The following is a 22,795-nucleotide window of genomic DNA, read 5'->3' as shown; positions in this document are numbered from 1 at the left end:
ACATCATTGGTCCATAAAGCAACATCTCTTTTCTACCCTGAAGCCAAAGGGCAACTAAGAGCTCACCCTACCCCGTCACTCATTCTGCAACTACCTAGCAATTCTTTTTTTAAATAATAGAGATGGACCACTAACACTTGCACTGCTTAATCTTTGGAATTTCAAATGATCCCACAACTAAGAAAATAATGCTGATCATCTGGGTTACAAAAAGATCTCCAAAAATACTTGCAACATTTTTTTGTATATCAAAATACATATTTTTCACTGAAGGCACTCACATATTCCTAACAATGCGTATTTTGGTGATTCTACCAGACTAAATGTCACTATGGCATTTTCCCTTGTACAAGTTGATAACACTTGCTGTATCAGATACGCTGATGCTCCTGCAGAAAATTCTGTGCACCTTATCTACACAGATGGGCACCCAAACAAGTATTAAACCCCAAATATTGAATTTGAACATTCTCAATTGTAAGTTCAAATATATGAGGCATCTAAGAAGGTGCTTGTGCAACACACAAAATTAAGTATCAAAAGCACTAAAGACAAAAGGAACAAACTTTAAAATGAAGTCTAACATCTAAAGAGATTTCTACCTTGATCTTTATTGCACTGCTATCATTTCTTCTGCCGCATTTTCATACTGCATAAACAATGCATTCAAGTTTCCAGTTATTATGCTTGTGTGCTAACAAAAAAGGAGATACATTTTCAGAGGTGTGCCTCCTCAGACCCTCCTGAAGGGTTTCGCATGATGCAATTCAAGCAGAATGTTTCAATTTGCTTGCCACAAAAATAGGGAATGATTATTTTACTACACGTCAAAGAAAAAGTAGTATACCAAAAGTCATCATTTGGTCACTAACTATAAAAGTTACAATAAAATACGTGGGATGTAAACAGAATTTGATAGGCATACTTAAAACACATTTGACATTTTTCTCTCCTGTGTTTTTTTTTGGGTTTGATGATCTTTATAATCTTTATTCATTTTACATGAAAATAACCTAACTATGCAAGTTAACTTTTTAATCGAGCAAATTTCAAGCTCTTTTCAACATATGAAGAACTGTTGACAACAAACTTTCTTTTTATTGACACTACTTTAGCACTTACACTGCATAGCAATTCATTCGGGATGTTATAATTTGGTTCTGTGTGGGTGTCAACTGACTTGCTTCAAAGTCTGCTTCACATCTACTGTAGTTAATCAAGAAGAGGATGCAATTACATTAGTCACAGGGGCTGACTACAACATCTAAGGCTTTTGCACATCTCACTGTGGGAAGTTAGGACCTGCAATTCCACACATTGGAGGACTTCCCCTGAAAGCGATAAATATAATATTTCTTGTCTTTTGCCAGCACAAAACCAAGTTTTGTGAGGCAGACAGGTATCATTGGCAGGTCCTGGATCAGCAGACGAGCAGGCTTTCTGCTCTCCTCCCACATCCACAAGATCTTGGGCAGGAACAGCATTAAAGGAAAGCATCAATATACGAATGCTGAACACGAACTTTTTAACTTAAAATGACCTTTTATCCCTCAAGTTTGCACTCCTTGATGCAGTGCTAGACATGAAAATACAGACTAGTTTTCTAAGCCTTCACATTTGAAGGAAGTACTCCAGAAACAACTTCAAGATGCCAACACAGATGGCATCTAACTTACTTAATGTAATTTTTTTGTGAAGTACAACAGCCATAGCTTATGAACAGCATATTTCAGAGAAGCCTCTTATCTTGATTTACAGAACTTGCAAATTGATGGAAAATTCATTACATACCCTGTGTAAGTTGTTCCACGATTAATTATCCTAATTTAACTACCTTTGCTTTTGGTTCTAGGGTGACACGGAAGCTTAAGGGAAAATTACAGGCTTCGTAACAACTGTTTTCCCTGAGTTTGTTTAAACTCCTAATACAGTAGATTATCTGAAAGAGCCAAGAATTTCCCTATTCTTCCAGTTTACATATTTAACAGCACTATTCCCAATTTTTTCAGTTTACATATTTAACACCAGGCCAAGGTGCTGGCACTGCAGAGCTAAACATGTGGGGAAGTGACTGCTGAGGAAGAGCAATAGGAAAGCCAGACGAGGCAAAGGGAGAGATTTCATGTTTTAGTATCTCCTAATGAATTAAAACAAGAATTGGCAAGCTTTCAAATATATTTATTTCACTGACTTGGATGTTTTCACATAAGAAAAAAAAAAAATTTGGTCCTGTGGCCAGAGCTTGTTTTAGCAACACCACAAGCCCTGGTTTTGGGTGGAATTTGGTTTTCTTGTCTCTAGGGAGTTAGTGGACTTTCAGGGGACCTCTCAGATTGCACTCCGGAGAGCGAGTTCCCATAAACAGCCACAAAGATCATGAGAGGGCTGGAGCACCTCTCCTACCAAGACAGGCTAAGAGAGTTGGGGTTGTTCAGCCTGGAAAAGAGAAGATTCCAGAGAGACCTTACAGCAGCCTTCCAGTGCCTAAAGAGGGACAACAAGAAAGCTGGAGAGGGGCTTTTTACAAGGGAATGTAGTGATAGGATGAAGCGTAATGGCTTCAAACTAGAAGATGGTAGATTTAGATTAGATATCAGGAAGAAGTTTTTCACTCTGAGTGGTGAGATGCTGGAACAGGTTGCCCAGAGAAGTTGTGGATGCCCCATCCCTGGAAGTGTTCAAGGCCAGGCTGGATGGGGCTTTGAGCAGCCTGGTCTAGTGGGAGGTGTCCCTGCCCATGGCAGGGGGGTTGGAACTAGGTTATCTTTAACATCCCTTCCAACACAAACCATTCTATGATTCTATGAATGTGATCACCTGCGGTCAGGAGGCCAAGGCAGCACTGGAAGGCTACAGCCATGGCATGGGGCCTAGGCTGGACAGTGGGCAGGCATGGGGGCTGGGGCGGGGGGGGGGGGGGGGGAACTCCGAGGGTCCCCAGCCCCAGGGATGGCCCCACACTGAGAAACAGAAGAAGAGCACGTCCCTGTGAGCTTTTATGGTGGGGATCAAGAACGCATGGGGGGAGGTGAGCATTTTAATGCCCTCACAGAAAGGGAGATGCTCCCATTAATGTTTGAGGGTGGCAGGTTCCTCCCTCACCAGTGCATCCCCAGTCAGGAAGCTTTCTAGCCATGGAGGATAATTTTTGTTGAATAAAGCCTTAAGTTATTAATAAGAATGAAATCTCTTGACCTAGATTTTCTCCTAGCTTAAAAAAAAAAAATCCATATACACACACACACCACAGCCTCCCCCTACAAACACTAACTTATTATACTCATCATACACCACAGCACTTCAAAACAGATATTTCACAATGAAAACAAAGAAATAAAAAAAAGGGTTTTCTTGCCCCTCCCTTACCCAGCTTTGTGTAAGAACATGAATACAGATGATGTTTGATTAAAACAGAAACCTGAACCCCAGGCTGAACGTATTTACTTTTCAAAAGCATTTTACAATTTGATTTTCTTCTTGCCTGCTGTGATAATTGATGAAAACTACACAGGGATTAAAATGAGCACAGGTGTGTGTCTACACAGTTCAAAGATATTTGATCCCAAATGAAAATAATAAAAAAAAAGCTTGAGTATTTTTAGGAATGGATTTAACACAGCCTAACCAAATAAGCCTAGATTAAAAGTAGGATTTTACAGTCCAGACTTCATCTTACTGAAATTTGAAACTCATTTCATAATGTATCAGAAATTTTTGCAAGCGATACCTGATTTAAACTGGTATTAACAGCTCTCCATATCATAGGTGTCAGAGTGGATCCAGAGGAAAAATAAGGCCACTAAAAGCAGTAAAGAGCACTAAAATACAAACAGGCATGTGTAACAACAGACAGTTGGCATTAAATCAACATTATTTTTAAATTTGTGAGAAGTAAAAGGAAAGTCCGTGAGCTGAGAATATTTTACTGCCAATATACAAGTCCGCACAAAACCCGTGCTTATTTTCTTTGCCAAATTTATACTGCTACAGCTGGATCACAACTTCCTTGCACTCGAGAGGTCAGGAACTGTTTGAAAAGAAATGCATGATACAGCTGATCTTTGTGCCAACTAATCATACCTAATGCAAAAAATGTGATTTCCCCATTTTTCTGTCGCAGCCTCCTTCAGCAAGTAACTAGCATGTTGCTAATCCCAAATTTGTTGCACTACTTTGTTAAACAGATTTAAAAGACAAATACACACAAATCACACAGGATAAAGAATTTATTCTGTGCTCAAGGCTTACTGCTGTGCTTCTACAAGAATCAAAAAACACAGCACTCAATTGTATAGAAAACAAATTAATTTGTCCCAAAGGCATGCCAACAGAAGACTCTACACTTACATAGGCCTTTTTATACAGCAGCTATTTTCTTGCCTAAACTATCTAAAACACTGCTCCTACAGTAATGCATATTCAATCTTTTTGAAACAGAATCCAGTATATTTTTAGGCCTCTCAATAATAACAGTAGGAGATTACAAATAGATGGATCAGAGACAGAAGAATTCCCTTCCCTCCCCTTCCCCATACAGGGGGGCTGCTCATGGCTCCCCTCAATGTGGGACACGAGGTCATTAGCAGTACCTCCAAGCTAGCTTAATTTTCATTTAAGCATCTTTTTGATTAGTGAGAATGAGGGAATCCAGGCAATCATTTTGCAGAAACACATCACTGAAACTGCCAACATCCGAAATTTTCCAAACAGCCCTGTAACTACGCTTACCTCCATGCATTTTCATGTGTGTCTTACCACAGACTTATATTTTTGTAGCATCCACTACAGTGGGTACTATTACAAATCTAAATTAACTGCATCTCTATGCAAAACTATCTTATTAACCTAGAGCTTTTGAAACCCCTGAAGCTTTGACTTTAGATTTTTTAGATTTTCACACCAACCCTCCGAAGTCTCACCAGGGCATCAAGCCCAATCTTTCAATAGACTGGTAAAGAAACTGAAATTAAGATACGACAACCTGGCAAAAAATTAACACACCACAAACATGCTTCTAATATCTTTTTCTTTAAGCAGAAAACCATTTGCCATTACTACACAATTAAAAAACATTTATTTTAAATTTCTTAGAACACCAAGAAACTGTTTTAATTAATGATGACAGATGATTTAAATAGCTCCCTAAATACAAAAATTTTGAAGCTAAACAAAAGGAACTGTAATGAGAAAACAGTCTTTTACCAACTTCTTGATCAATTAAACATATTGGTGAACAAGTTTAATTGTATGTTTTCATCTGGGCCAATATTAACCATAGATGAAGTTCAATTTGTGCACAACCACATTTAAAACTGCAGGGATCATAAGAAGTACAAAAAACAAGACCATCAAAAAAGTTATCAAATGATTTTTCACATTTCACAAAGTTCTGAAGGTCAGTTCAAGCCCTGGGGAAGACAGAACCTGTGGGTTTTTTATTATAGGATATCATTCTGTACATAAGAAACCGTATATATTTACAGTAGAGTTAAAAATTAACAAAAAGTAGACTAGGGCATTCATTGAAAACACGTTAAGACTTCAGATCCTAAATAATTCAGATACTTTGAAATAACCTAAATCTAAAATTGCAATCATTTTGTTTTAATTAACAGATAACCAATTCCTTTTACTGCAAGAATTTGCATAGCACATGGCTAATTACTACCCTGTGAAGAGTCTGGGAGAAAAAAAAAAAAGGCAGCTAAATCTTAACATAGTTCATCAATACAATATAAATCTAAGTACCATTGTTAGTGCCTTTTTTCATTTTTTTGAGAGCAAGTATAGATAAAAGCATGCTCTTTAACACACAGGCAACTAAACAGGAATAAGACTGTCAAGTGAATCTGCACAGGAAACCCAGGATTAGGGCTGAAACTCTATTCTAATCCTTCCGTCCACAGAGGGAGTGGACACAGTGGATGCAGTCTCCAGGCAGCATGTGGTCTGGGCATGCACCTGCAATACACAGGCAAGACTTAAAATACTTACAAAAAGATCAAGCTTTGTCTGAGAAAAGTTTCTTGTTGGCTTAGGAAGCAGTGTATCCGCCTCCTTCAAAAACAAACAGCAATCACACACATCAGCTTGTCAGTGATTCTGCCAGAATGATACCTGTATGCGACACATGTACACTCAACCCATCATTTCTGGGAATGGACTTGACAGTGAGAAAAAAGCTCAAGAAAGCAGAAAAAAACCCTCTTGTTGCAAATATACCTAACAATTCAAGTTGACGCAGTCATACCAAACCACTACTCTGTGAACTTTGCTTTACCTTTCTGTGAATTCCCAGATTGACTGATGAAGTCTAAGCACTTGGTAAAGGTTGTCACAAACTGAGGAAGAATCCTTCAAACACAATAGAATTCCCTTAACAATGAAATAATCTTAGAAGATAGTATCTTTTATCTGGTTCTGCAAAATGACTAGTAGAAGAGCAAGGTTCATGTTTAAATACCATCTTCTTTTGCCTCACACAATCTTTTCTGATACTTTTATACTACGACATGAAGCAAAGTCACATTAGGTGCTACAGCAGGAAGCTTCCAGCTGGGCTGGGGACCTCAGGAGTTCCTGCTGTCTCTAACTGGGAGCTCTGCTGGTGCACCTGGGAGCTAAATGAATGTCAGCCATTTAGAAGTCTGTGGACCCATTTTGTTTCATGGAAAGATTGGTCCACTTTTTAAAAGTGCGTGGGGAGGGGTTTCTAAATCCTGTGATTATAGGTTTGGCATAGAGTGCAATAAAAATGGAGAACCACAGAGAACGATATGCTTTCCAATGCAGCAGCTTTGAGAAGTCTCCATTTTTCCATTGAGACTGAAACTACTGCTGTCAGTCCTAAGCCATTTTGTCATAAAAGTTTAAATACCAAAGCAGCAAGAGACTTTTTGCTTACATTTGGTGCTGCTTCTCTTAAAGCAGAGTGGAATTTAATTTAGCGAGGTTTATCCATGCACCGGGTTCAACTCGTACCCCATTTATAGCCAACACTGACAATAATAAAACCACAATTTAAAATGGGGAAGTGGAAATGTTTGCAGGCTATTTTCTGACCCTTCCCCCTCAAGCATACATGACAAGCCAACTGACATCAGAACTGGCTTAATACCACTTCAGGCAAGAAAAGTACCTAGTGGTAGAATATGAAGAGCCAGCTGCAGTCCACCAACAGATGCATCACAGAGCAACGGAGAACTAACTTACTTGTTTCCATACACCATACACATGCTTGTTTGTTCAAAATGAAGCTACAGGATCACCTTACCAAGTATAATATAATAATGAACACCATAAAATTCTTTGTAAGCAGTCAGACATCAGCTGCCATATTTGAGCTTTGAAGAAACTGTCACAGGCGAGTTAACAAGCTCCTAAAACCTAGCACTCACTGAGCTGATACTACAAGATATTTGCAGAAATGAAATAGCACTTCAGCTTCCAAACTGAAGACTTTTACATAATTAAGATATGTAAATAGGCATAAACAAAAATAAAGCCAAAAAACATCTGTAAGAGACTATATCTGCAACCATTTTCCTACTTACAAAGCCACATCCTTGATTTCAACTTAGTAAGAGGAAAGGCTGAGATAGTTATTTTGTATCTGCTAATTTCTGAATATTATTACAGTATGTTGTTACTGACAATCAAGTACTAATACGAATGGCTATTTAGAAGTTCATGGTCATCACATAACTTACCCTTTTAAGTAGTTTACTGTATTAAATGCTAAACAGCTTTATCCTGCATTAAATTGAGCCAAAAATGCAACAGAGCATCTTCACTGCTATTCTCAGTTTTCCCTTTGAAAAGCAAACTCATTTTGTTCTATAAAGAGAATAAAGTCTCTAAAAGAAGACTAAATTCTTTCTTTCTCAAAGGCAAGCTCTGAAGAGATTGCATAAAAAAAACGATTTTATTCTTGGCTCAAATACGAACATTTGGGAATCGCTACTTTTCAGCAAGGACTCACCCACTTAAAGGCAGAAGAATCTATTTTGAAAAGCAGTGTGAAATTTCAGGAAAAAAAAAAAACCCACACGTATTTTGCACTTCCCAGCTTTTGGTAGTTCTCCAGATAAGACAAAAATCTCAAAATAACCTCTTCCCCATATAACTGATTTCTCATAGATGTTGCCAAGTTACCTTATACCACCAGCAAGAACTTCTACAAGAAGTAACTACTTCCAGACAAAGCAACTCAGAGCAGACACAGTAAGTGAAAAGTAAAAGCATTTGAGGCATTTTAGGAGAGATACCCGAGAGAAGGACCTGGGGAATGGATCTCACCAGGCACTCACCTCACCCTGCCTTGTCACCAGTCTGTTCAGTGCCCTTCAGAAGATACAGGGGAGCAACACCATAGCTCAGGACTTATGGACAACCTCTCCAAAGCCCAGGGCAGGAGACGAGTTTGAGCCCAGCCCCGCCGCTAAGGACTATGCTAAGGACTAACGGTCCTCAGAGGAGCAACGCTTCTTTGGATGCAGACCATGTACTGTAGTTGTTTCCCTGGATTCAGTTCAAACCAGCTGCAAAAAGGGAAAGCTCATCTAGAAGATTAGATCAGGTCCCTACAGAAACATTTAGGGCTTTCAAACAAAGAGTATTATTTGTACGTGCACACATGTGGACACCATCATGTTACAGCAAAAATACCAAGGGATGGGGAGGAGGATTCAATCTTTTTTCTCCAAGATGAGTCAAGACTACCTGCAGACATTCACATAACGTTTCATGAATGTTGAGAAATGCTGCAGGTCCCACGGTCAGTGGTGCAAATCATAAGCCAGAGCTCTCCTATCAACTCCTTTTCCCCATCTCATGCGTGCGCATTTTCCTGGGAACAGTTTTTTGTATTCTCACAGTGTTTTATGTGAAGGGATTGCTACTTTCTATCTATGATGCAAAACCTTGACTGTGACCTACAAGTGCTCTGCACGGTTGGGCTCCTGGCACATCAGCCCTTGAAGCAGGCTGTGGCTCTCCTGTTGAGCATCCCTCACAAAACCAGAGGCAGGAAACACCAAAGGATCCTGGAGGGATGGCTAGGCAGACCATATGGTCCAGCCCAGAGGCCAGCCATACCCTGATCCCTGGTGAGAGGCAGGCCAGGCCACGTACTGTGGGCTACTGCAGGAAGCCCGGACCTGGGGCACAGCAGGGAGCCACAGCGCTTTCCAGGGGCTGCCTCTTCTCAAGAGCATCGGCAGGCATGGCCATGAGGCGCAACCCGCTGCAAGGACAAGGCCAACGCACACGTCCTGCCATCGAGACCTTACAGGGGACTGCGGAAAGACTCTGCCCTGAGTGAGCACTCTGCCTCTTGCCTCACTGCAGACGTGTCTCCACAAGCGGCTTTTACAGCAGGGATGGAAAAGAAAAAAACCCAGCAAAACAGCATCAGATGGTGGCTATTTTGACAACTGCACTCCTTTCACAAATGACAGTCTCCAGCTGCAACAACCGCACTGGGCGCTAGCTCATCTTTTCCCCCCCCCCTTTTTTATTTAAATACTCACACCCTGGAATGTATATAGGAATAAATTAAAGCACTTTTATTATATAGGTCAAGTCCTGACCTGTTCATCTACATACATTAACATAAAGGTAAAAGTATTACAGACATCAAAATGAAGCATTAATGGTTAGTTTAAATACATGTCCTAGAGATTGTTAGAAGGAAAAGAATTCTAAATGAAACAAAAAAATTAAGATAACAAAAGTAATAACTGAGAAAGTGAGGCACTACTTAAATTGAATCTTTTCCCCAAGAGGATTTTCCCTTGTGACTAGTTAGTTACATTTTACGAGCAGACAACATAATAAATGAGACATCTTCATTTGACATCACTGTACATTTCATACATATTCAGGATGAAGACTAACTATATAATTCAAGATAATTGAGATAAGTTTTGAAATATGCTTTAAATTTTCTGAAAGCGCTGTACACAGGTTTCCATGTAGAACACATCCCTTTTCTTCCCAAATCAGAAAAGAACTGGTTAAAACAAAAACCATCGTGTAATTGAGAACAATTAAGCAGGTATGATCTGTAGTTTCTCAGCAGGGGAAAGAAGTTCTCCTACGCTTCAAGCTGCCAAAGGCTGTGAAGTTGTGATCAAAGATATGATAATATTAAAAAAAGACAGACGCTGGACAGCAACCCAATGGCACACTCCCTGCTTTCTCAGGAGCCTCCAGAGGCACAAAGCCCATACTCCAGCATTGTAATTGCCTCCTCCATATCCTTACCCACCCATGCCTCTTCCTTATCCTTAGAGAACGCTCACTAGAAGTGCCAGTGAAGTTTGTAGGGCAGCGACCACAGTATTTCTTACATTCTCATTTATACTTTGCTTAATTGTCATGCCAATGAGCTAGCTGATCACGGATAGTAACTCTAAGAGCTGTTTGACTTGATGAACAAGATAAACGGAACGAAAGTGAGGTATATCTCATTGTCAGAGACCGCAATCTTTGCAAGTACAAAAAAAAAGTAAGTTCTGACATTGACTTTAGAAAAATCACAGCCTAGGAAGATCTACACAACTCTGTGTTACTCTGCAAAACAGCTTCAAATAAAGAAAAAAAGTTGCATCCACATGGCTATTCTACAGAGGAACAAGAGGATATTTTCTCCATTCCAACACAACACTTATTCTATTAACACTTAAAGTGAATTTTAAAAGTTTGGCATTCTACATATTGCCTAATAAGAAGGAAAAGGTATTAAGGAAACAATGGCGAATCCACTATTGCAACTCCAGAATTGTAATGTAAAAAGCACTAAGTGCAGAACTATTTTGTTGCTTCTCTCAGATCAGTATATTATGGTACCAAATTACACTTCACCAAAGGAGGACTTCACAGGGATTGCTAGCACTCCAGTCTGGTTCAACGTCGAAAACAGCTGACTTCATTTTCAAATATTAGATGACTTTCACAATTTGCACAAAGTTGAATGAAGTATTCCATGAAAGCAAGTCACACTGATTAAGGAACAGGTTTTGTTTCTCGTTAGAAATTCAGCTTTAAATTAGTGGAAGTTCTAAGCATGGGAAAGACATAGCAGAAAGACTGGAACCTCGCAGCAGCCAACTTTGCATTAGACAGTATCTGTATCACAACTGCCATAATACAAACTGTCTTCTTGCCTTCCTGTCTGACTCACACTGCAATTCCTTCAGGCTTAAACCACAGCAACGGGTGACATGCTACCAGCCTGCAGCACTGCAATACTAACCACGTCCACTCCTAGGCCACAGCACAATTATTAGGTGCAATACTGCCAGGGCTTTTCTGATACCAGTCTTTGTCCCTCCAGTCTCCACATTGTCCCACCTCAGCTGCAACACCTACAGGAAACAGAGTTTTCACAGAAAATGTTTTGGCCATGCAGCAAAACGGGAATGAAGGATACTGGGAGAGTGAGCATGGGGTCTATAGGGTGGGCAGCTCTTCCACTCTACAGCTTCACCGACTCCCTCTGACTAAAATATATAATATCATCCTGATGTTCAGCAGTAAAGAAAGCTTACCACCATTAGTAGGATTTGATTAGCACCGACCATAATGATAGCACAGGAGGCAAATATGCCTCTCCACTCTCCAGCTGAGCAGTGCAGCCCATATGATGCAGTAGGAGATGGAGTGCTAGGATCCGATTTCATACTGGAGCACAGCACCTTATAAAAAGCCTTTTCAGCAACAGTCATCCAGAAGTAATATGGAAATCAAATTAGTTGATTGCAACAATCTAAACAGCATCATTTGATACCTTCACAGCAGCTCTTGGATAATGAGAGTTTAGAAGGAGAAATCCTATCTTTTATTAAACCCAACATAGCTGGAGGACAGGGCCTCTCCCTACAGCTTTTGCCTATTCCATTTTAGGCCAAGTAATGAAAACATTAATGCTGCTTAGCCAGCAAAGCACAAGTTAATTCAGCTTCTATCTCCCCAAAGCCTATAATTCTCTGGTATAGTCTTCATGAAGAGCACTTTAAAAATGTTTCAAATATAACGTGAACAGCCATATAATCATCACTGTACATGCTCCTTTATGGGTGGTAAGGACGCTACTCCAGAACGCAATGCAGAGTGCACCTCCCGGGCACCAGAAGGATGAGCAGATGTACCTATAAGGTTAAGGTATAAGAAGTCCAGGAAGCGACATGTGGGTTCACCATCATGCTATGTACAGCTCAGTCATGACGACACAGCTGTTTCATAGAATCACAGACTATTTCAAGTTGGAAGGGACCCATAAAGATCATCAACTCCAACTCCCTGCACCTCACAGGACTACCCAAAACTAAACCATGGCAAAGGGCATCGTCCAGATGCTCCTTGAATTCTAACAGGCTTGGTGCTGTGACCACTTCCCTGGGGAGCCTGTTCCAGTGACCGAGCACCCTCTCAGTGAAGAGCCTTTTCCTAATGCCCAGCCTGAACTTCCCCTGACACAGTTTTATACCATTTTATGTTCTATTGCTGGTCACCAGAGAGAGGAGATCAGCACCTCCTCCTTCACCGCCTCCCCTTGAGGAAATTGTAGGCCATCATGAGGTCACCCCTCAGCCTTCTCTTCTCCAAGCTAACAAAACCAAGTGACCTCAGCTGTTCCTCATAAGTCATGAGTGCAGAGTATCAAAATTACAGCGAATGTACAGGTTGTGAACACACCAAAGCCCAGCACATACTGTAAACATTCATGCAAGCATGGGCTTCAGGGACAGAGGCAACACAGAGTACAAACAGAGGAAGCATCAAGCAAAGTCCAACAGCTGCCTGAGACCTGATGAGATGCTATATGAGGTGCCACTGGATCCCAAGGAGGCCACAATACTCTAAATTCTCCATATAATGCTTACAAAGGTGTCCTCTAGGACAGTCCTATACCACTGTTTTAGTCCAGTGTCTGTTTTCCTACTCTACAGAAAATAAGCCCTTACCTCCTGGTGTTAAGGGAGGACTTATTTTTTCATTCATATTCAGCATTTACTTCGACAGTTTTCCTTCATCCTTGATCCCCCCAGCCCACATAATAACATAGGCGATTCCAAATAGTAGGCCACTGTCTTGATTTTGCATTTTTACTACATTTGGGAGAAAGTATGCTGCAAGAATTTTGTTCTATCTCATCGGCACTCCTGTTCTTTAATATAATTTCTGGATACAGCTCACACAGACAAATTAGCAGGGTGATATTTCACATAGTTCTTGGTCTTTATGGTTCATTCTCTCACTTAGCTCATGTTTGCTGTGAGTTGCCATATTCCTAGATCAGGAGAGGGTAATTCACACATCTGCTTACCGTAACAAAAATCAGAAAGGCCAGAAGGGAGCAGATGATTTTCTCATCTTAAAGAGCTTTGAAATATCTCATTTAAGTTCCGCTCCCAACACTGACAGTCCAAAGAACCTCCAAGAAAGGTATGCAGCAAGTTTTTATCTCAAATGCTACTAATTTTACATTTGCTGAGTGAAAACCATATGTCTATTTGTGTGCATTTCTGCAATTGCACTTTTTCATTCATTAAGATGAGAAATTACTTCTTTTATGCAATCTGCTACTATTCAGATAGCAAAACATTGTGATGTCTGGTAGCAAGCTTGCTGTTTTTGGCTTTAGGAGGTTTGGGGTTTTTTTCCCCCCGCCTCTTCCTGTGAGAGGAAAGCTTTTCCCAAAGGATTTAAGCGATTTCATAAAACAAATGTAAAAACAAAGACACTTTTGTTCAAGGACTGAAGGTTTTGTTTTAAGGGGGATGGAGAGGGAAGGAAGAGAGAAATGACACTGATCATCTTTCAATTAAACAGGAAAAAAAAGACGATATCTCATTCTTAAAATAGAAACTTTGTGATAGCACAAACTTACTATAATAAAAGGGTCCCCAGAAAAAAAAAATCAAGTTAAGATTTTTCTTTTCTTAAATATACAAGTTTTTTTTATTATAGTCACAAGTGAAGACCTCAAACTATTAAAGCAAAGATCAGAGGAGAACAACATTTTCTCTCCCCAAACATTTATACAAACGCATTGCAGAAATCTCAAATGTTGCAGAATTTAGATTCTAGTTTCCAATTAGCAGATATTAATTAATGGAATTAACTGACTTATGGGCAAGTCCCTACATATTGCATCAAGTTTTATTATGTAAAAAAGAAGTCCAACAGCCCCAAGTGATCTTCAGTGAGAAAATAACATCTATCCAAATGGAGCAAAAGCAATCCATGAAGTCCCATTCACACTGCCTACCATTTAAATTCATTCAGCATCATCACTCACTGCAATTATCATTCAACAGCCAAAACTAACACACTGGGAGAACTCAATAGCAATATACTTCAGTAATATCATAGCTCAGAAAGGCAAAACAACACAGACAATAAGAATCTCGCAATTAAATACAACATGCAAGTGAAATCTATCACATTTTAACTACTTGTACTTACATGACTGATTTACAAACGTTAGTATTAAATTCAATTTTTTCTAAATGTAGTCTTGAAGTACATGCATGCATGGGAAGTGACAAGATTTCTTTTAATTAAGAGATTAAAAAACAGGTCTAATACCATTGGGGGTAGACAGGAGGAGAAAACATTCTGTCAAATAGGTCACAGCAACATTACTTTTTATGTATATAAAATAAAGAACAAATAAAGCGTATATTATCATCATCTTCTCAAAAGTGCTCTACCCAACCATTACTTAAATGATTCTCTTCTATCCTAGTTTGGGCTGCACATATATATATGCACATATACACACAAGAAACAGTTTCATTTCTAATGGCCCCCTGACCTCCCAAATGGCAACATGCACAGATTAACTCCTCAAACAGAGAAAGACAACGTACAAAGGTCATTACAACTCCAAAGGTCTGGGTCCGCTCATGAATTTGGGTAGTTATTTAAAACATACTTGTCTAATACTGTGTAGAGGTATTGGACAAAGAGGAAGACACTGCTACCAATGGTTCTTTCACAACAGAAGGACACTCCTTCAGCTCCTGTTTGCACAAAAAAACACCATGTGTAAACCTGAAAGTTAAACCACTGGAAAGCTGCAGAACAACCTTTCTTTCCCCATTCTTCTGCCCACAACTCTTCTCCTTTGCTTTGTTTTTTAACTATGCAAGACACCATGTAATTTACAAATGCTCAAATCTAAAAGGTTCTCCTTCAGTGTGGTCTAAGGTTCTGCTTTGTTCCTTCCCCGCTGTAACCCTTCCTCATTCAAAAAGTGCTTTTCTAAACAGTGCAACCCCAACCAGCTAATAGATATCCCACTGTTACAGCAATGAATAAAACATGAGATTTCCAATTTAATTTGGACACAAGGTAATGTGCATACTCAGTTCATGTGTAATATGTAAACTTTTCTCTTCCTTTCCACGTTAACCAGATTGTCCACTCACAATCTTTCCGTAATTCTCATTTTCTCAGTCACATTTTCTCTCCTGTATTCTTTCACATGTGCATGTTCCAAGTTTTACCTCCGTCTCCTATACCACTTGCTCCTTGCTGCAACCCATTTCTCTGCTTCCCAGTCTGACCATGCTCACCATGAACCCACAGTTCACTGACCTGTTAACAAGGAGGAGGATATTCCTTTCCACGTGTTTGGGCTACAGACAATACTGGATGCTGCTGTTATCTTCCCTGTCCAATAAAGTCTTAAAACATTTCCTCCCATCTCTTAATGCAGACTTTTCCAAGACCTCAAACTGTAACAGGAAATTATTGGAGTGATTTTGTTTTTAAAGAACACAGCAAAGCATCAGGAGACAAGTGCTCTGCTCTACCATTTGCTAGAGACTGTTTGAATTTAGGTTGAATCCCTCCTTTGTAAATCTGAAATAACTTTTCTACCTCATGCATTAATATTTGGAACTTGAAGGCTGTCAAGTGAAAGACACTATAAAAATGCAAAGCATAGCCCTAGTCTCATCTTTTTTTAATGATAAACCCAACAAAAGAGCAATAGGAGCAAATGAAAAATCACAATAAGTGAATAACCTAATAATACATGCTAAAACCTACCAAGACAATAAATTCAATTTTCCCTGGGATTGTTAAATTATTCTTTTGATGGCTCAACACAATCTCTTCACGTTTATTTCCTATGGGGGATGCTGACACATTGAGCTCATTACACAGCTCCTCTTTAAAGAAAACACACACATGCATTTAAAGCAAACACCTAAAATTTAACAGTTCTGAGTTTTAATAAACTATGCCGGAAAGGAGCTTGCAACTGGATTATTTCTAAGGAAGCAAGACACCTGCCTTATAAATTCAAAACAAACAGACATAAAGCAATGTCAAGACACTGATCTTGCTTTGATGTACAAAACACACTCAAAGCATCTTACTTTTTTAATGATTCTTCTCAAGATGCATCCACACAGATGACATACATTCTCCCTTTTTTGAAGGGTCATCTCAAAGACTTCCAGAAGTTTGACTGGGCATACAAAGCCCAACTACAGGACAGCTTATAAATGGACAGAACCTGATGCTATAGCAGAGATCAAATTAAGTCAACGTGGTGGAGCCTTCAAACCACATACACCATCATTACGCTTTCTATGAGGCACGTGCCTCTTCAGTGTGTACCAAACAAGCCTTCAACAGAGTTGCTAGAGGAAGTGTCTGAACCTGTATCTCATACCTCAATTTGTTCCCAGTGGTTATGTTGTGTTGGCCTTTGTATAGTTCAGCACCAGCACCTAGGTCAGGTGCTACACCTGCAAAATGAAGCCATAGATGAGCACACATCCTCCTGGCTGGGAGCCCCCACCCTGGGTCTTCAGCAGTCCTGCACTCCACCTACTGCGCAAGGCTCTGCTCGAGTCCCTTCTTGGGTGAAGCCTCCCTATTCCCATTCCCAGGAGCATGGTCATCAAACAAGAAGATGCAGCCAGTGCCATGGAGCACTCCCAAGACCAGAGAGCATGAAATCAGGCAGAAGATAGATACCAGCACACACTCAACAGGAAAGCATAAACCTTTTATTTATTTATGGGTTCAAGTTAGCCATCCTGACCTCCAGCCTGTACATCCATTTAAGCTTTTTCTGTCCCACGCATATTAATTTGTGGTTATCTTTAATATTTCATGAGTTATATTTGATTCCACTCCATTATACACTAAAAGAGAAGAAAAAGCAGCAGCTAGTAATGCCATAGACAGGGGTCTTACTTGTTATAAATTCCATTCATCTTCAAGTGACTGGACAACACATACTCCCCAAAAATAAGTATTTCTGCTCATCACACCTCTTTCACAGAAGTGTTTTCTGTTTCTGTTGATTAGCAGAGAAGATCGAAGCATAAAAGTTACGGTAGCCTGAGTTACTCAAACTGCCCATTTCCTTAATAGTCACATGCAAATTTAAACACAAACTGGGGCTTAAGAGAAGTACAGCTGGGAGGGCACCCAAAATCGGACAGTTAGGAAACTCATTGGGATCTCCCATGTACAACATTCTAACATTCATTCAATAAGTCATCAAATCATCCTCTTGTATGTCAAGTTTTTAATCCAAAATTACAGATGAGCCTTCAGTTTATGACCCTTCCTCTTCTCCAAGAATTTGCCCGAGGGAATTTATAAGCAGCTGCTATCTCCCCCTCCGCTGTTACTAACCTACAAAAGCCAGTGTAGTTTAAGTTTTGGTCTCTGGTCAAACTCCAGACTGTTCACGCCCCATCATCCTTGTAGCCTGGATGTCCCTGTACACTTTCCACTAGAATTTAATATTTTCTGCATGCAAGTGACCAGAACTATGTACAATATTTGACATGAAGTCTCCCTAACACCTTGCATAATAACTTGTCTATCTCCACTGGAGAGCTCTCACTGAGGATCACATTTACTTTCATTTTATGCCTACCATCAAATAGTCATCTCAATCTGACTATGGCATTCACGTCTTTTCCTCCAGGCCTGCTTTAAGGGATGACCTGCCAACTGATAGCAGATGTGGTGTTAATAATCACTCAGTAGATAACTTCACTTTTAGAGCTATTTAACTTCCTCTCATTCCTATTGCTTCAGTCATCACAGACATTCAGTTCTTCCTGTGCAATAATCCAACTCCGCTCGTTGCTGACTAGCTTTCCTAACTTTGCCTCATCAGCAATCGTCCTTTGCATATAGTTATCTCAGCCAGTACAGTGAAGTAAAGAGACCAGCCCCGATCCAGAGCAATAATTCCTTTATTCATGCAGATAGAGTCACAATTCCTTCTTCAGGTTGCTCTTCCAAGCCACCTCACCATTCTTTAGCCAAGCCCCATACTTCCAATTTAATCACTTTCGGTGTCACCCCATGGTGTGCATACTTCGAACTGAAGCCTTCTGCTCCTTTTGTCTAGGACACTCAGTATTTAACCAGTAATAATATGACTTTAGTCTTCCATGACCTAATTGTGGCAAATCCATGATGCATTTCATCCTGTTTTCCACTTATCTTTATATACTTAATTACTTTTTCCATTCCAAATTTGTTCTAAATCCTTGAATACTATTAAGACCAGAGTAAAATGTGTGAAGATTTCATTCTCTTCTCCTTTTAAAATAAATAAAAATATACTACTTATGCTATAGTGCCATCACAACTGCTACATTCAATTTGACAGGTAGCAACCAATCTTGTTTTTTAAACCTGGCTCCGGTGTCCTGCACCGACTCTTTCAGACCCCAAAGCAGAGGCCATTTGCTTCCTTAGTTTGACTGTGTTAAATCTGGAAGCAGGCATGAGACGTTTATTCTGATCATTTCTGTTTGACACCCTGTCTTTCTCCCATGTTCAAATCCTCATCCCTATCTAAAACTGTTTATAACTGCTAATTTTGGAGAGATTAGACATATTTTTCAACTATAGTCTGACCCTCACAATATCATAGCCAACTTCTCCTCCTCTTTTTATTTTTTTTTTCTTCTTCATCTTAAATTTCTTCATGCTCCAACTTTTGGCAATTCACATGCTATCCCTGCAGTTTCTGCTATCCGATGATCAATCCCCTCCTTCATTCCTTACAGGTTTTCCGGTAACTTGCACTATGTTATTCTTACAGCAAGGTCCGCAACCCCACTTGGCAAGCTTTTCCTCCTCCTTACTCCTCCTTAAAATGCAGTTTCCAAGCAGCTGTTGTACCTTCCATTTAAGACAGTCCAAGCCTTTTCTTCACCCCGCCCCCCAACCTCTAACTCCTGCAGGTCTTCAGCCATGTGGACTTCACAAACTAGTTCCTCTAACTTCTCAGAACTTGCCCTGCTAAAATAAAACTTCCTTGAAATAAAAGCACTTTGTAGCTGATATATACTTACCCTTCAGTTTAATTTAAAATAATTAACTTGTGGCTCATCAACACATGTGCTTAGGGCCTTGTGGAACGGAGCCGTAATCCAGCACTGGAAAGCAAGCCCCAGTGTCAGCCACGGAGAGACCAGAGACATTCCTTACCCAAAGTTCAAAGATACGCCCTCTAGTTCTGGGCAAGGCTGTAAACAGGAGCCTTCATTTTCTCTGCATTCCGCTGCAATTAATGGCCAGAATCTACCCTATGATATTTCAGTGTACCAATTTCCTATGTCACCACTGGGAAACATACTTACAAAAGCACATATGAGAAACATCTTTCCTTTTATACACTAGCACAGTACCTCAAATGAGCTCTGAGCAACCAGAACACATTTGCAAGGCAATGTTCTGTAATTTGTCTCACTTTTCCCTCGCTAAATCAATGTTAGCCCCCCAGATTTCGGAGCACAACATGAACCTTTAACAAAAAAACACCTCCCATCCACTGGAAGACTGCACCCATACTAAGTGCCTCCAGCAACAATTTGAGATCTGATGTCTCCAGCATGCGCACCACAAGCGTACAAGGAGCAGGGAAGGAGGGTGCTGATGGCCAAGTGCTACAGCAGGACATGGAAAGAACCGCTCTGGCAAAGTGGCAACGAATGCTCTCCACATGAATCTGGAAAACACCTTTTCCCTCTTCACTTTAGCTTGTGATATCATTTTCTTAACATGGATGCCTTGGCATGCAGGAAGTCCAGGCCTTCTGTGCAACACGGTAAACTTGCTGGCACGGGCTATCAGTTCCATCGAGGCAGTAAATCACACTTACCACCACATTCCTGGTATACCCGCATGTACACTGCATCTACCTTCTGCCCACAGAGGGAAAACTCAGTACCGTGGCAACTGACATGAGAAGTTACTAGCCCACAAAAAATAGGGGGGGCCCTGGCAGGGCATACAGCAGGCATACAGCTCTGCCAACAGCCCCACATCATGGCAAGGGCCACCTGCCATCTCTGAAGGACTAGTGGTCTCTGCACCCACCTCCTCTGGCCACCATCACCAACATGTACATCTCCCCCCGGGAGCACATTCACAGTGCTAGGTACCTTCTGCTCTCATCACCAGTCCCACCAACCTCGAGCCAAACCTTTGCAGAAGTGGGGTGTTCAGCCACCTCTGGACTGAGAAGCACGGCACGGGATGCTTTGAAAAAGCAATTTTCAAAAAAAAAAGTGTTAAGCTTTCAAAAAGCATTAGTCGCACACAAGGAAATAACGCGCCACCTTTTCCTCCAAAAGTGTTTTATCTTGTTAATTCTAGGTCAGCTGAGCGCACGTGTGGTATGGATTACACTGACCCTTTTAGAGCTCTCGACATTTTTAAATAAGTAGGACACTTAACGTTAGACACAAGCCAAGCTGTGCACCCCCTGTGCGCCGCACACCAAGATCAGCCAACAGGCTTTATGGGCAGAACCAAGGACAAATTGCTTTAGAAAGCGTGGCTCTTATGGCACATAAGTATGAATGTGAAATAAATTAGAAATGCCAAATCTGACCCAGTATTGTACGAAATCAATACAGGCATTTTACAAAAAAAGGAAGTTGAACTGAAGTGACCTTTGCAAAGCCACCCACCGAACCAGGGGCAGATTTACAAACAAAACAAGTATTTACAGCTAAGTGATAAAAAGGTCTACATTAAAGATAAAAGTTGTCTTGCTGCTTATAAAACACAGTAGCATTGTCATTTTAAGCACAAAGGAGATGTTTCATCCTTAAATATCTGAGCACAGTAACTGCAGAGTTTAAATACAAGTAAGGATTAACACGCAGATGACTGTAAAATTCAAGTTTAAAAAAGTTAATACTATGATTCACTAGAGATGTTAATTTGCCAGTGCCAGGTCTTTGAAAGTTTTAACCTTCCTCTCTGCCCTATGAGCTGCCATATACATTGGATCTTGGGACACAAATAATTCCATTGCTCTCCCTTCTTTTCACACACGCCTTGTCTGAGTAAGTGAAGAAGGAGGGGGGAAAAAAAAAAAGGCATTTAAGTAAATTACCTTTTGGATAAACCTCCTCCCTTCTCCCAGCTGAAGTTTTCTTTAGGTCAGATTAGCACTTTGAGAAGGATCCCGCCGCCGGCAGGCCCGGTTTCGGGCGGTGTTGTGACAGATGCGGGGCAGACGCCGGGCAGGGCGAGCAGAGACCCAAGGGAGGCGACCATGTGCTGGGCCAGCGCCGCGTCCCCCCAAAAGGGCATCCCGGGGGGGCGGGGGGCAGAGAGGGGTGGGAGTTCACACTTCGCACCCACCCGGGGAAATAACTCGGAGGAGTTCAACAGCTTATCCCCTCCAGCGGCTTTCTCCTGGGCCATATGTTTTCCCCTGACATTAGCCAGGAATTTCAGAGGAGCCAAACCGCTCTGCCCGCCCCGCCGCCGACCCGCTCGGGGCCAGAACCACCGCCCCCCCTCACACGCACACCCAGGGCAGGGGACGAAGCCGGCTCGGCCCCGCTCCCACGCGTGGCACCGACCCCCACGGGGGCTGTTCCCTGTCACCGGGGAGAGCCGCTCGCCCCACCGACCCCCGGCGGCAGGGCAGGGCCGGGCCGGGCAGGGCGGCTCCTGCCGCAGCGCCCGGCGGGGCCGAGCCCCACGCCCACCCCCGGGGCAGCACGGCGCCGCCAGCCCCGCGCTGCCGCCCCTTCACCAGACGCCAGGGCCGGGGGGTCCCGCCCGCCGCCGCCTCTCCGCGGAGCCGCCCCCAGCAAAGCGCGGGGGAACCGCTTTGGGACGGCGCCGCTCTCAGCTCCCGGGCCCCGCCGCGCCCGGAGCAGCGGCCCGGCCTCACCGCCGCCCTTACCGTCCTCGCCGGCGCGGCGCGGCAGCCTCCCGGAGAAGAGCGCGGGGAAGCCGCGGGGAAGAGCAGGGAACCGGGGCCGAGAAAGCCGCCGCCGCGAAGAGGAGGAGGAGGAGAAGGAGAGGGCGGATCGGCGGCCGGGGGGAGGAGCCGAGGGGCGGAGGAGCCGAGCAGCCGCCCGCCGCGCAGCCGGCGCTTCCTCCCGACACGCCGCCGAACCGAGCCGGGCCGGGCCGGGCCGGGCCGGGTGCGGGGGCCGGAGCGTTGGGAACCGCCCAGCGCCGGCGGGCCCGGTTGGCGGGGCGGGGAGCCCCAGGCAGGCGAGAGGGAGCGCCCCTTCCCCTGCCCGGGCTGCACAAAGGGGACCCGCCGCCACCGCCGCCTTTGTTCGGCCGAGCGGCGCCCGGGAGGGGAGGGCGGTAGGGTGAGAAGTTGGGCGCTTCGCCCACCCGAAGACGGTCCCTCCGGCCCTGGCAGGCGCGGGGTAACTTCCTCGCTGAAGTTAATTTGGGTCTGTGATGAAAACCCCCTCCACCTGTGCCAGACGCTGCTCGGCATCCAGCGTTGGAGTCAGCCTACACG

At 42.3% G+C, this 22,795-nt stretch overlaps 1 protein-coding gene across 3 annotated transcripts in view; it reads right to left on the bottom strand.

Annotated features, from left to right (window-relative positions):
• FAM110B (family with sequence similarity 110 member B) overlaps positions 1-22,433 on the bottom strand; it is a 115,598-nt gene extending 93,165 nt beyond the window's left edge. For 2 of the 3 annotated variants that reach the window (XM_063326903.1, XM_063326901.1), the window contains exon 1: positions 22,217-22,433. The gene's annotated coding sequence lies outside the window, so the exon portion shown is untranslated. Of the gene's footprint in view, positions 1-16,696; positions 16,814-22,216 lie in introns of those variants that run through there. The other variant, XM_063326904.1, reaches the window with a different exon arrangement.
• Between the last annotated feature and the right edge of the window lie 362 nt (positions 22,434-22,795).

This window comes from Chroicocephalus ridibundus, chromosome 2 (assembly GCF_963924245.1).
Source record: "Chroicocephalus ridibundus chromosome 2, bChrRid1.1, whole genome shotgun sequence".
NCBI classification, from domain to species: domain Eukaryota; kingdom Metazoa; phylum Chordata; class Aves; order Charadriiformes; family Laridae; genus Chroicocephalus; species Chroicocephalus ridibundus.
This window is presented reverse-complemented; position numbering and strand designations above follow the sequence as displayed.